Source organism: Schistocerca nitens, chromosome 5 (assembly GCF_023898315.1).
Source record: "Schistocerca nitens isolate TAMUIC-IGC-003100 chromosome 5, iqSchNite1.1, whole genome shotgun sequence".
Taxonomy (NCBI): domain Eukaryota; kingdom Metazoa; phylum Arthropoda; class Insecta; order Orthoptera; family Acrididae; genus Schistocerca; species Schistocerca nitens.
This window is the reverse complement of record NC_064618.1, coordinates 192,518,472-192,533,059: the sequence shown is the minus strand read 5'-3', so window position 1 is coordinate 192,533,059 and position 14,588 is coordinate 192,518,472.

Below are 14,588 nucleotides of genomic sequence, written 5' to 3'. Positions count from 1 at the left end.
GACCAAGATCAACATCATTACTGCTATTAGTTTTCTTTCTCTACATAAAAGCTAATGACGCATTGTAATTACTTTCCGCTTCTGCTGCTGGTTAACGTTCATCCGACCATATGCAAATTGTTTCAAATGTTTATTTTTCTTTTCCTGAAAAATGAACCAGTAATGTGCTGTCTGAATGCCTGTCTTCACTGGTTGCCAAATTTGTTGTTACCGTTGTAAGTCGTTAGCTTTCTCAGAAGTTGTACCCAGTTGTTCTGTTTGTATTTCCAATTATGGTTTCAATAAGTCGTTTTGTTCACCTGTTTCGCGAGTAGTAACATAGCTTTCCTCATTCTCTTCATTTACTTTAGTGATTAGAGTATTCGGAACTAAGCTATCTATTTTAGCTAGAATTCCTTCGTTGTTGTGACATTAATTTGTTTTAATATTTGAAATTCTTTCATCTTCCTTTTTATGTTTCTTCTGAATGTGCTTCGTTCTGATGACGCCGTTGTTTTTCATTATTGTGGGATGTGGTCTCAATACGATTGATTACTGGTTGCAATTGATCATGACGTGTTCCTAATGTGAACTACCAAATTCAGTGTGTGCTATTCCGTTTTTTGTTGTGATTTACTATTTTCCTTAATGCTTGATATTATTATTTCCCGTGTCCTAGAATATAATTAAGTATTTCTCAAACTGATTAACATTTATATGTAGCGCAGGAGAAAATCAGCTAAAGAAAAGATAAGACTAATAACAATTATATAAATTACCAATAATTACTTTTTCTCAATTAGTAACATGCGGTGGAGGTTACAGGTTCTTCACATAGTCCAATCACTACACACATATGTCATGCTTTGTCCCGTACATCGCTGATGATAAAAGTGAGACATGTATCTAATAAATGCTAAATATCTCACAAAAAATATATTCTCCAAGGTGTACATAGTACATACATTAGTTCATAAATTGATTCACTACTGGCTTCCAAACAGATAAATGAATTAATTGACTGCAAGACACAGAAGTAACTACATAAAGGCTACTGTAGTGCCATACACAGTATTATTACTGTTACTGTTATTGTTACTACAACTTTTAGAGGCTGTAGTGAGACAGAAAGCATTAACGGCCCGAAATCTTCCAATTCTTGCCAGTTTAGAAGGAAGGAGTGTTGTATTGAAGTGATTTAGTAACAGTAAGTACAGTGCACACATTTTAACTTCGTTGATTTTAAATGGGATAGCAGTACACATGTAAAGCAAGGGCCACAATGGAGAGGAGTAATGCAGGGAAAGCATGTTTCGTAACAAGTGTTTGCCATCTCTGTGGATCACTGGCTTTCTTCTCTGGGAAGGAGTAGATGGCAGAACTTACGATGCACCACGAAGTCCTTCGTCTTTCATTCTAACACATGTGCACACACACACACACACACACACACACACACTTTCATTATTTAAAAATAAAAGTGAGCCAAGAAAAGTCCTTTACAGTTTAGTTACGTATTATGAAGTTGGCTATAATGTGGAGGTGTGGAGGGCAACTGGCAGCAGGGAGGGGGGAAGAGGGCGGGGTTGTGTGTTGTGTATTTTGTGTGTACTTAACCGGGGACCTAGGAACGACGGAGAGGCGTCGTCCCCGCCGTAGCCCTCAGTGGTTCACAACCCCACAACAGGCTACAGCAGTCCACTCACCCCACCGCCGCCCCACACCGGCCCACAACAGATCCCTGCACGAATTCGCCGGGCGGCACGCCTTCCCGCTCGGTAAGCAGTGCGCTAGAGCACGCATCGAGCCGGGCGGGCAAGGACGGGGTAACTTGCTAATGTCTGATTGCCCTCAGGGGTAATGGTCTAATAAGGGTTGGGAACCACTGGACTATTCCAAACGGACTAAGCTTCAGTCTCCCAAAAAGTGCAATGTGGCGACACACATAATCAAAAAATAATATTCAAGAGGAGACAGTGGTACAATTTAAACTTTTTAAATGATCAAAGGGAAACTAGCATTTAAAACTACATTGACAGCACTGTAATTCATTCATTGACAATTACAATGATCATTACAAAAATTACTTTTTATACGAAATATTAATCTGCCATGAGATTAATTACTGAAATGTTAAGGAATAGTAAGTCTATAATTTGCGTGTGCAAGCCATGTGAATAGATAATCTAGGTTAATCACACCTGAACAATGAAACTAGATAGCCCAATCTAATAAACAAAGATTCTTCTAAAACTTTGTCTTTTCCAGACACATTAATTACTCGCAAGCAAGCAGCACAGCACCAACAGTAAGTTTCTCAAATCCGTTTTGGCCAAAGCACATTTCCACGATTCAGCATCCTCCATATTTTTAACTCCAACTCTGCAAGCTATTTACAGACCACTCAGTAGCATGACCAACACCCGACTTACTCACTATCTTCTCTCAGAATGCTACAGCAACGACAATGAAGTTAGCAACAATAGGTCACATTGTTTGTACTAAGAAACTTCTGTGGGGCAACGCATCGACTTTCGAAAAAATCTGCTTGAAAAATTTCCGGTTTAGAGATATATAGTTTGACACATTGAATGTAAATGGAGCTTACATCACTTTTCTTGGATACCAAAAATAAGCTAGAATCTTTGCAATCTCACGGTTGACTATGCGAATGGAAGTTGCCTGTGTACTGGGAACTGTGGATGGGTGAAACCTCATAGTGTCAAACGTTTTAAAGTGGTTCACATTTTCGACATCGGAATTCGAAAATTGGGCCAAACAACTATTTATTCGATTTTTATTGCCATCGTTATTACCCACTCAGTACGTAAAAAGACAACAAAACTATTGTACGAAAATCACCGTGTTTGGAATACGTTCGAATTACCGATCTCCGTCTTACCAGTTTAGTTCTATCCGCAATAGGTGATAGGCAAACAGACTTTTTCTTTTTAACTATCCATCTGTTTTTTAAAAAAACTGTTCTCGGACACAGACCTGCTATAAAAGCGAATTAATGACATTTACCACCTTAACAATGCAGCTATCAATTACACTAGCCAATAAAATTTTACTATTTTTTGAAACTGTCATGAAAGAATCTAATCTTTATGTTTTCGGGCATGCTGATAGCTAAAATGTTAATGAAAATGCAAGATTTTCTCTGCTTTTGAAGTTATAATAACCTTACATTATTTCCATATAAGCTTTAGCAAGCATTTACCTTGGTGTTATCACTCGGAGGAAGGTCATAGAAGACGAAACCGCTTTGCCTGGGGTTCGAAGTTTTCTGCTGGTGATTCCCTTACTAGCATTCAGCAGTAATCAGCTAACACTGATGCACTCGACTTTCCCTGGCATTTAATTTCCATGCCGGAAATTTGCTGGAGGAAGCGTTGTCCGTGCTCGTCGGTTACAGCAACACAGTCGTCAGGAAAGAAGTCCAAGTGACAATTTTGGAAATGTAACTTTGAACAAAAGTTGCATCCCATTCTACTGAAACAGTGTAGGAACTTCCCCATAAGATCCTTATAGTTTTCTGTCCTTTTATACCCTGCTAAATCTGTTGACACTTGAACAAAGGCATGCCGAACTAACTTTTCAACATTTATCAGGGTGATGTTGAAATGCTCATCTTTCTGCAGTTTGCGAATCTGTTGACTCACGATAATCTCGTTTTTTATTTTCACCTCAATAAGAGATGACAATCTCTATAACAAATAGGGAAATGCTTCCCAAATTGCATCCATGTCCTTAACGAAGTTTCTCATTAGGTCCAGTTTTAAATGAAGAGCAGGGGGAATTATGTTGTTGGATTCTACGAGTGCTTCTTGCATAACATGGAGAGATCCTGGTTCAAATGACTGACGCTTAGGCCAGTCTTTCTTTTTATAATGATGTGCTTTGGCGCAGGTGTCCCAGAGGCACAGGTAGCAACAGCATTTGGTGTAGACATGTTGTAGCGCAAGTAATATACCTATGACTTTCAGATCCCAGGAAATGTGCTATGTAAACATGCCATAGTTCTATCGCAATAACGACTTTTTCGTGCTGTCATATGTTTCTGTCATGAACCCAATCGGAATCGACGGTGACACGCTGACATTATGAAGCAGCACCTACCTGCGACTGACTTGAGAGCAGTCGATGAACCACCTCCACTGATCACTTTTGTAGTCTATGCCCACACCTGCCATTAATTAGTCTCAGTACATCACTACGAAATGCCAAGTTCTTTTCACTTTCCAACAATGGAAGGAATGGCCCATGGTGGTTACATCTATCGTCTTATCAACACAATTCCATTATTATAGTCTTGACTCCTACAGCTCAGCTTTATGTTTCAGCAATTCCAGTTCTCTCACTAGGTCATTAGGTTCACACTCTATTATTTTGTGAACCTCTGTACACTCACCGTTACACACAAAATCTAGATCTTTCTAAGAGGCCAGATTTGAAGGTGATGGTGCAGCACCAGTTTTATTACCGCCCTCCTCACTGTCACAATCAGGTGAGACAGAAACAGGCAGTCCGTCTACGAGTAGTCTGGTCGTATTGCTCTCGGCATGTTAGGCTATGTCAAGGAAGACTTTTTCTTCTTGGAAATATCATTTGTTAATGGATTTGTCATACAAAAGTGACAATCATTCACATGGTTTGATGGTTTCCTCCCTATAATGGGCGGCCATGGAAGATCTTTTACGGTTCAGCCACAACTGAAGACGCGAGACACAAGATAAGCAACCCAAGGCCTGTCCAGGTGCCTGATTTCACAGCCAAAAAACCTTCTCTAGCCTTCCTAATACATGGCGTTATTGGCCTCTTTTGCGATTTCATTGTAGCCTGTCTGCAAATGTAGCAAAAATTGTTGGCACTGTTTGTGCATTTGCGAGACTTATTGAACCACAAGAATTACAATGTCCACACGCACTAGCCACATTTCAGTAACAAGTTTACTTTCTGCCCACGCATGAGCATAAAAACGGCAAGCAAAAAGTCAGATAGCGGGCAGCCAGTCGCAATAGCTCACTGAGATCATTCTGTTCGAGACAGGGTGGTCACTCTGACTGAAGATGGCGGTTTTTCAGCTAGAGATGCTGGTAGGAGGTATGCTGTGCCACCTACTACGGCAAAAAGATGTTGGTAGAGTTATTTCGAATGAGGCTGTACCAACATTGTTCCTACCTCAGACAGGAAGAGATTGAAAACACAGCTGTAGGACAGAGAAGCTGTGCGTAAGGGCCGACGGTTTCCCGTCCTAAACGTGAAGCAGTTGCATCGAGAGGTCAACTTCCTCGTCTACAGTGACACAGTTCTCCGATTGGTTAGGGAAACTGGACTGGATAAAGAAAGATCCGCTGCCCAAGAGGAACTCAGTGAGAAAATGTTTTATACCAGTTGGCATGGGTATAGCTCAACGCTAAACGTAATTATTATTGACGGTAGGTGTTTTCCACAACCAGCGATGGCCCAAGTGTGATTCAAAGGTTCCGAAGCACAAGATATCGTGAAGAATATGCAGCGACAACAACGAGAAGACAACCTCTATCACTGTTCTGCTGGAGTTAAATATCTGCAAGAGAAGCGGGACAGCTTGAACGATCACCCATGCTCATGCTAGACAACACAGACAGCGCTTAACTTCGGTGAGCTGATGGGAACCGGTGTTAATACTGCTACAGAGCCGTTGAAATTTACGTAATAAACGGAACAGTATTTAATATCTGCTAGTTTGATAAGCCTTGTCTCAGCGCAGTCAAAGAGCCAAAAGCTGGCCGGACGAAAGGAGTTTCGCCTGATTACAATAGAAAGATCATTCTCCTGTGCATAATTCCCCTTTCCTTCAGCAGCAACTTTCCAACAAAGGCATCAAAGCCATGGACTGGCGACCACCGACAGATGATATGAATCCTATGGAGAATATTTAGGATGAGGTAGCACGAAAACTGCCAGATAATTGGCCATGAACGCAACCAGCTACATCTGACGCCATCTGAGAATATGTTCTTTAAGCCTTTGAGGAAGCTGTCTTTTCTGGCCATTACGTCCGACCTCTCATAGATTCATACCAGGACGTATGATTACAGTTATTAATAATGGGGAATCCTGGACAAGGTATTACAGCACTGAAAAAATTTTGTTTTCTTTATTGTTCTTTTGCCCAATTTTCTGACAGTGAGACTCGTTGGAAAATCACTTGACCACAGAGAAGTATCGAACCCGAAATAGCAAAACGTATGTTAGTTTTCCTAAAAATTACATTTTTAATTAAAAAAACTTCTTTCAAATATGTACTTTAAAAATATTACATTTCTCTTTCACTTGCTGCATGCTTACGTGCTTAAAAAGTAATTAATTGTGAGGGCTTCTTCTAAGACCTTTTTTTGTAATTTCAAATTCGCCTCTGTCCTGCCCTTTTGTGATACCTTCTGCATTCTTCCAAAAAAATGTAAGGGATTACTTCGAAACATTTATTCATCTTTAATTTCCCCTTACGTTACTCTAGCGAGATACGGGCTGAGATTGGTAGGCAAGTTGGATGCCTCTGTTGGTATACGGACTTTATTGTTAGGAATCCACTTTCGTTGACGTCCGGAACTTGGTGTGACGTTTTCACTTGACGACGTGAGAACTTTATGATGTTTACGGAATAGAGTTTACTTGAGGTTTGGTCAGACGCAGCACGTTGCAGAGTAGTGATTTTAGGGGCACAGGAGTCAATAGTAGTTTAAAGGCTCATGGGTGCGGCAGGTCGCGAAACTAACTGTAGCTACAGTGGCGATTAGTGATGTTTTATGGATCTAAGAAATATCAGGCACCGCTGAGAACTCGTGGTATCGACGACACGGTTGTTGTCTCTCGCGTGGGATGGAAGAGCTATCGTAGCGGCCAAATGGACGCAGATTTATTTTGGCATTATCAAAACTGACATTTGGGATCCATATGGACTGGTCTAGCTCGATTCGGGTGCGGAAAGTCTACGAAATAAGTTGTCTTTCAATGTTTGGGCTCTAATTTTATCACCAGTATTCGACATCTAAATACGAGCGTTTTGATTTAGTTCTGAAGCGATCGTCTTGACGATGGGAGCTTCAAGCGACTAGCAGTTTTGCTATTCAAAGTGTAATGTATGGAGGCAGAGGAAGAAGGCGTGCGCGGGATTGGATAATTGATCTAATTACAGAAAAAGAACATCCAAAATGAGGATAAATGGTCAGCTAACCAATAATCTTGGGTTGACGAGTTCAGTGCGGCAGGCTTCTCTGTTGTCAATGGTTTTGTTTGTCATCAGCATTGAAGCCCCACTGGCCACTCTGGAGAAACAACTGCGAACGCAGAGCATTCACGGCAAAAATGTCATTTGTAAAGCATACGCAGACGAAGTATGTCTTGTGATTACAAATGAAAGCGAAGTTGAGAAGGCATTGAAAGTAATCAGCAAATAAGAACTTGCATCAGGTGCGAAGTTAAACAAGAGTAAATCAAGTCGTCGGCGTCTTTCAGCGCAGCATGTCTGAATACAGCCTTCTCGATTTTCCACCCGCGTCAATTCCAGTAAAATTCTCCAGCTTTCGATGGCCATCTCCACCGTCATCGTCGGAAGTAAAACTGCTAACTCCCTTCCGTCTCAATTGCAGCAATTGAGAGACCTGTTGAGACAGAATGGTTATAGCAAGAGAGACATTGCTAACGCTTTCAGGAGCCACCGAAGAAGTACGCCTTGTGAATCGGCGGAAGAGACCAATCCGGCTGCATTACTGCCGTACTATGGGGCAACGAGCAGCAAGTTAGGAGGTGTACTGCAGAGAGATGGACTGAGACCAATGTTCTGGGCTGCCGCCGAAGATACGAGATATATTGCACATTGTTAAAGGTGACATTGCTCTTGTTGTGCTCGGTGTTCAAATGGCTCTGAGCACTATGGGACTTAACATCTATGGTCATCAGTCCCCTAGAACTTAGAACTACTTAAACCTAACTAACCTAAGGACATCACACAACACCCAGTCATCACGAGGCAGGGAAAATCCCTGACCCCGCCGGGAATCGAACCCGGGAACCCGGGCGTGGGAAGCGAGAACGCTACCGCACGACCACGAGATGCGGGCGTGCCCGGTGTGGATGGTGTCCCTTACGAATGCGGAAGCATCTATGCCTGGAAAACGGACATAAAATACAGTTTGAGAACACGAGAGTCATATTGTGTATTAAAGACCTTTCAGACAATACATGCCTCACACATTTCATGTATGATTCAGTTATCTATACTGAAGTATCGTCTGAAAGAAACTGAAGAAATATTGAAACACATTATGGTTTGATTTCTTATTGATGAAAATATTGGAAACTTGCTATAAACGTTAATTAATGGAAAGCTGCGGACTTAACTAGACTAAAAAGTAGTATAGTTTGACTACAGTGTCACTGAGTCACAGCTGGAATTGGTCAACTGAGATAAATATCTGGGTACAACAACTTTTAGGGATATAAAATGTAGCTATCAAATAGGCATGATCGTAGATAAAGCAGGTGACAGACTTCATTTCTTTGATACCAGGGCAGTGCAGTCACTCTACAAAGGAGATTTCTTACAAATCACCGAGCGAGGTGGCGCAGTGGTTAGCACACTGGACTCGCATTCGGGAGGACGACGGTTCAATCCCGTCTCCGGCCATCCTGATTTAGGTTTTCCGTGATTTCCCTAAATCGCTTCAGGCAAATGCCGGGATGGTTCCTTTGAAAGGGCACGGCCGATTTCCTTCCCCATCCTTCCCTCACCCGAGCTTGCGCTCCGTCTCTAATGACCTCGTTGTCGACGGGACGTTAAACACTAATTTCCTCCTCCTCTTACAAATCACTGGACAGACTCCCGTACGGATGACATAATAATAAGCATCCTTGGCGTAGAGAAACAGCTGAAAGATATGAAAGTAAATAAATCGCCAGACCCAGATGGAATCCCAAACCGATTTTACCAAGAATACGGTATTGGCTCGTTACCTACCTTGCATTTATCGTGAATCTCTTGCCCAGCACAAAGTTCCAAGTGCCTGGAGGAAGGTGCAGGTGACTGCACTATGTAACAAGGGTAAAAGAACGGACTCGCAATATCTCTAACTTCTGTCTGCTGCAGAATCGTTGAACTTATTCTCAATTCTATAATAAATTTTGTTCAGACGGAGAACCTTATGACGACGAATTAGCGTGATTTCAGAAAGGATCGTTCGTGAGAAACTCAGCATGCTCTTTTGTCACGAGATATACTGAGAACCATGGATGAAGGGCAACAGGCAGATTCCATATTACTAGATTCCCGGAAAGCATTTGACACGGTGCCCCATTGCAGGCTCTTAACGAAGGTACGAATATGTAGGATAAGTTCGCAGATATGTGAGTGACTCGAAGACTTGTTAAATAATAGCACCCAATATGTTGTCCTCAGAGACAAGTGTGCTCCAGGGAAGTGTGATAGGACAGCTGTTGTTCCCTATATACATAAATGATTTGGCCGGGCAGTGTGGGCAGCAGTCTGCTGTTGTTCGCTGATGACGCTGTAGTGTACGGTAAGTTGTCGAAGTTGAGTGACTGTAGGAAGATACAAGACTACTTAGACAAAATTTGCAGTTGGTATGATGAATGACAGCTAGCCCAAAAGTGGGAAAAATGTAAGTTGATGCGGTTGAATAGGAAGAAAACATCTGAAATGTTCGGACAAAATATTATTGATGTCCTGCTAGACACAAGCAAGACGTTTAAATACGTGGACGTAACGTTGTAAAGTGATATGAGATGGAACGAACATGTGACAACTGTGATAGAAAAGGCGAATAGTCGACTTTCGTTGACTGTGTACGTGTAAAGGAGACCGCAAATAGAACGTTTGTGTGACCTATTCGTTAGTACTTCTCGAGAGTTTGGGGTCCGTAACAGGTCGATTGAGGGAAGATACGGAAGCAATTCAATGGAGGGCTGTTGTAAAAAAAAAAAAAAAAAAAAAAAAAAAAAAAAAAAAAAAAAACCTGAGGTGTCACACAGAAGCTTCGGGAACTCAAATGGGGATTCCTGGAGGGAAGGCGGCTTTCTTTTCGGGAAACACTATTGAGAAAATTTAGAGAACCGGAATTTGAAGCTGACTGCCAAACGGTTCTGCTCCCGCCAACTTATATCGCGGGTAAGGACCACAAAGATAAGAAACGAGAAATTGGGGGTCATGCAGATGTGTACAGACAGTCTTTTCTCCCTCTCTCTGTTTGTGAGTGATACGGGAGGGGAAAGGACAAGTACTGGTACAGGGTACCCTCCGCCACGCACATTATAGTGGCTTGCGAATTATCTGTGGAGATGCAGATGTCGAAACAGTTTTTGTACAACTTTAATTATTGTGGTGAAGTGTGTTGGACCTCTACCGATTAGGACTGCGTTGTTTGATCTATGGGAGAGTGCAAAGAGATGCTGAAAGATCTTAACTAGCAAATGCTTCAAGACAGATGCAAACTATCAAGCGAAAGCGCACTTTGTAAGTTTCTAGAATCAACTTTAAGTGCCGAATCTGGGAATTTACTACAACCTCCATACATATCACTCCATAGCGACCGCAGTGATAATATAAGACTAATCACAGTGTGCACACGGCCGTTTGAGCTATCCCTCCCGCGTTCCACACGTGAATGGAACGCGAATAACCACTAATAACGAGTCTAATGAGAAGTACTCTCGGCTACGCACTTCGTAGTTATTTGAAGAGGGTGTATGTAGATGTATAAGCAAAGAGTGTTGCAGGAGGCTGGCGATAGTTAAGTGGCCTCATAAGGAATGAGTAGATTCTCTGTTGAATAGCTGACAAAGAAGTGTGTGCAAAACATTGAGCATAAGAACGATTAGCCTAGGAATATTGTCCACGGTACTACGAGATTGTGTTGAGTGACCATCCGGCAGACACTGTTCACAAAATATGCAGCAGCGAAGTGGGCATCGTGAGCATACATTGCACAGCGGTTAAGCCGTCGCCACACGGGCCAAGTTAGCTATCGTTGACGTGGCGCTCTGCGGATTTTGTGACGACATTTCCGGCTCTTTCACATTGAGGGGCCATTTCGCCACGTTAAACACAAAATAAATTCTGCGATATTTCGGCAAAGTCGTACGTAAAGCAGAGTCAATAGGAAGCAAGACCACTCCTTCCTTCACAAGCAGAGAGCAAGAAACTTGTTCAGTAGAAGCCCACATTCAGTGGGTTTTATGTTACACATTACATACTGTGACCATTTGCTGTTTTAACCACCAACACATTGAATGTCACGACAACTAATCTGTATTGGTACGATTTGTTGTAATAAAATGACGGAAAGCGATGTATTGGTGATTATAGAATTTTCGAACGTATTCATTGATAGCGTGTTATGAGAGCAAGCTCTTTTAAGGCAATGACCCGTTGAAGAGCCATGAAAACGTGTCGTTCTTGTTTGGTTTTGTTATAATTGGATGTTAATTAATAACATTTCGGCGATTCAAGCCTTTAGAAGACTGTGGCATAAAATACGATGTCCATAGAATGAGAATTTCAGGATAGCATTTCAGCAGCACTGCCTGGGCCACCACGTTTCAGAACCAGAAGTCAACTGTAAAAGCGTTAGCGTAGTGCTGTACACCATTCTTTCTTCACCTTCGCTTTTTATAAAAAGTTGTGGGACATTCTTAAGAAACTAATAGAAATAATTTCTGTAATACCTGATGTTATGTAAATGTAAGTGCAATCCCTGTCAGGAGTGAGTTTGTTCGATATGGCTAACTATTATGAGCTGATGTTATTACAGAGTTTTGTCTTACTATACGTTTACACCTTCAAGGATATTGACGTTTACATTTATGTATGCCATAAACAGAACAACATGGTTAGCGTACGTTCAAGAGAGGAAAGGCGTATTACAATAGAGCTAACATGGGAATTAAATCGGCGCACATTTTCTTGAACGAATTGTATGGTATTCGAGCTAGATATTGCCGACAACTGTCTCTGGACAGCGCTGAGAGCACAAAATCACGCTAACCAGCTCGTGCCGTGTGACGAAGGCGCTGTCTCCTGGCGTTGGATATGCCGTTGGCATACACGTAAACGTTAGCTATCTCTGTCATTGTGTCGATGCCTTTAGCTTCGCTAGCTAACAGGCTGTGACTCGACGATTCAGCCCAAACCATCATCACTTATTTGTAAACCAGTAATTATCGTTTCCGGGACGTTATAGAATTTTCATATGTTTGTAATGTTTGTCTATTCCGAAATATTCGTTACTGACACAGACAATATTTTTCTGGAATATGTGATGTTTATATTAATAGCTGCAATCTCCACTCAGAAGGACAATTCCATTCTGAGGGGGATAGTTCTCTGCTGGTTGAACATCGGTGTTCGCACAAAAACGTGCTTTCAGTTCTAAGGATTGTCGTTTATTGAAGTCTCTGACTTCATATTTGGACTTGAATGTGGTTACAAAGTGACAGTACCGACCATAAATTTGGCCCTAAGTTTTGGAAAAATTCGACCATAGTCGTTTGAGTTGTCTCACTAATGAACGATTTAATAGTAGCTATAGTTGCACATAAGTTACGCCATCATGCCCTCACTACAATACACTCAAACAAATCATACCCTTACAATCATCCCAGAGTAATACTCATTTTATCTCGAATTTCCCAGAGTCATTTTCGTACTTAAAACATCAGACATTTCTAAATTAACTAAAAACTAAAATTTTAACCTTCCCATGCTATTCAACATTCAGGCACTGTAATGTGGTTTTGTAAGTAAGTCAGACGATGACGTAAAATAAATACGTAGTCCCTATAACAATAAATCAATCAAAATGTTAATTAACAGCATACATTATAGAAGTTTCTCACCTTAAAACATAATTCTATACTGTTTCACTGTCTCTGATTCAACATTTTGGTCTGTTAAGCTGGCGGGATGAATGGTAGAAGAAGTGTGGCATATATGTGAAGTAGACGTCATAGAAATTGTGAATACTTAACTGTCTTGAGCTAGGAAATCTGATAGTGAAAGCAGGTAGTTTCCAGTATTGTAGAAAAGTAACTTACTTATGTTCATCAGACGATTAAAGACTTGGTTAACCTGTTTTTATCTTCATTTTGGAAGTGTGTTATTACATAATTTTATCCAAACTGATTTCGGGACGAGGTCTGGTCCCAAGTGTCAGAGAACGGCGGTGTGTGAAGTGATATATGAAACTGATTGACTGCTGTGTTATTCGGCCAATCAGTGAAGGGATTTTTGGCGCGCTTTAAAACTGGGAGAGGATTTTTCTCCCGAATCTGAAAGAATCCGTTGTCAGCTCTAGTGACGAGTGGTTACGTTGCTTTGAGCGGATTTCTTAACAAAATCTGAGTCTTTCTTTTAAAGGATATAAATTGTGCGTAGCGTGTTGTACAGTCATAACTTTCAGAGTCCCAAAGGTGGTGACCTGCATATCATTTCAGCCAGTGTTGAAAGCTACTGAACACTGTGTGTGTTTAAAAACTCATCATTTGCTGATAATAATTGTGGGTTTTTCAGCATCAGGACTGAGTTCTTAAACTGGCTTACGCAGCGAGTAAGTGTGATGTAAGTGTGAAAGTATTTGTGTAAATTGTGCTTATTTTCTTTATTTCATTTCTGGAACTGTATGCTGAGACGTACTTGTTAACAAAAGTATGTATACAGAGTGACAGAACAAATTGTTTAATACAAGTACTTGTCTTCCTTGAGTAATTACAGCCAAAATACGGAAAAATGGATTCAGTTCAACACCGTCATACAGTCGTACGCATATACGCCCCCTGGTGGCATGCATGGTGAACATTTATTCGTCGTTTCAGGGCACGCCGTGCTTCTTGTGTTAGTAGAAAGAGCGTAAATCTTACCGTCACACTGTCATTACAAGGGTTTCCTTGTGCAGTATTATTCTGTGAGCGAGCTAGATAACAATAACTTACGTTATGCAGCATGACTCAACCTGCATCCAAATAAACAAAAGTTTGTAATTAGAATAGTAAAACTGACCCGTCAAGGAGATTTTCATCCCTGACCTTTTGAAAATACACTCCTGGAAATTGCAATAAGAACACCGTGAATTCATTGTCCCAGGAAGGGGAAACTTTATTGACACATTCCTGGGGTCAGATACATCACATGATCACACTGACAGAACCACAGGCACATAGACACAGGCAACAGAGCATGCACAATGTCGGCAATAGTACAGTGTATATCCACCTTTTGCAGCAATGCAGGCTGCTATTCTCCCATGGAGACGATCGTAGAGATGCTGGATGTAGTCCTGTGGAACGGCTTGCCATGCCATTTCCACCTGGCGCCTCAGTTGGATCAGCGTTCGTGCTGGACGCGCAGACCGCGTGAGACGACGCTTCATCCAGTCCCAAACATGCTCAATGGGGGACAGATCCGGAGATCTTGCTGGCCAGGGTAGTTGACTTACACCTTCTAGAGCACGTTGGGTGGCACGGGATACATGCGGACGTGCATTGTCCTGTTGGAACAGCAAGTTCCCTTGCCGGTCTAGGAATGGTAGAACGATGGGTTCGATGACTGTTTG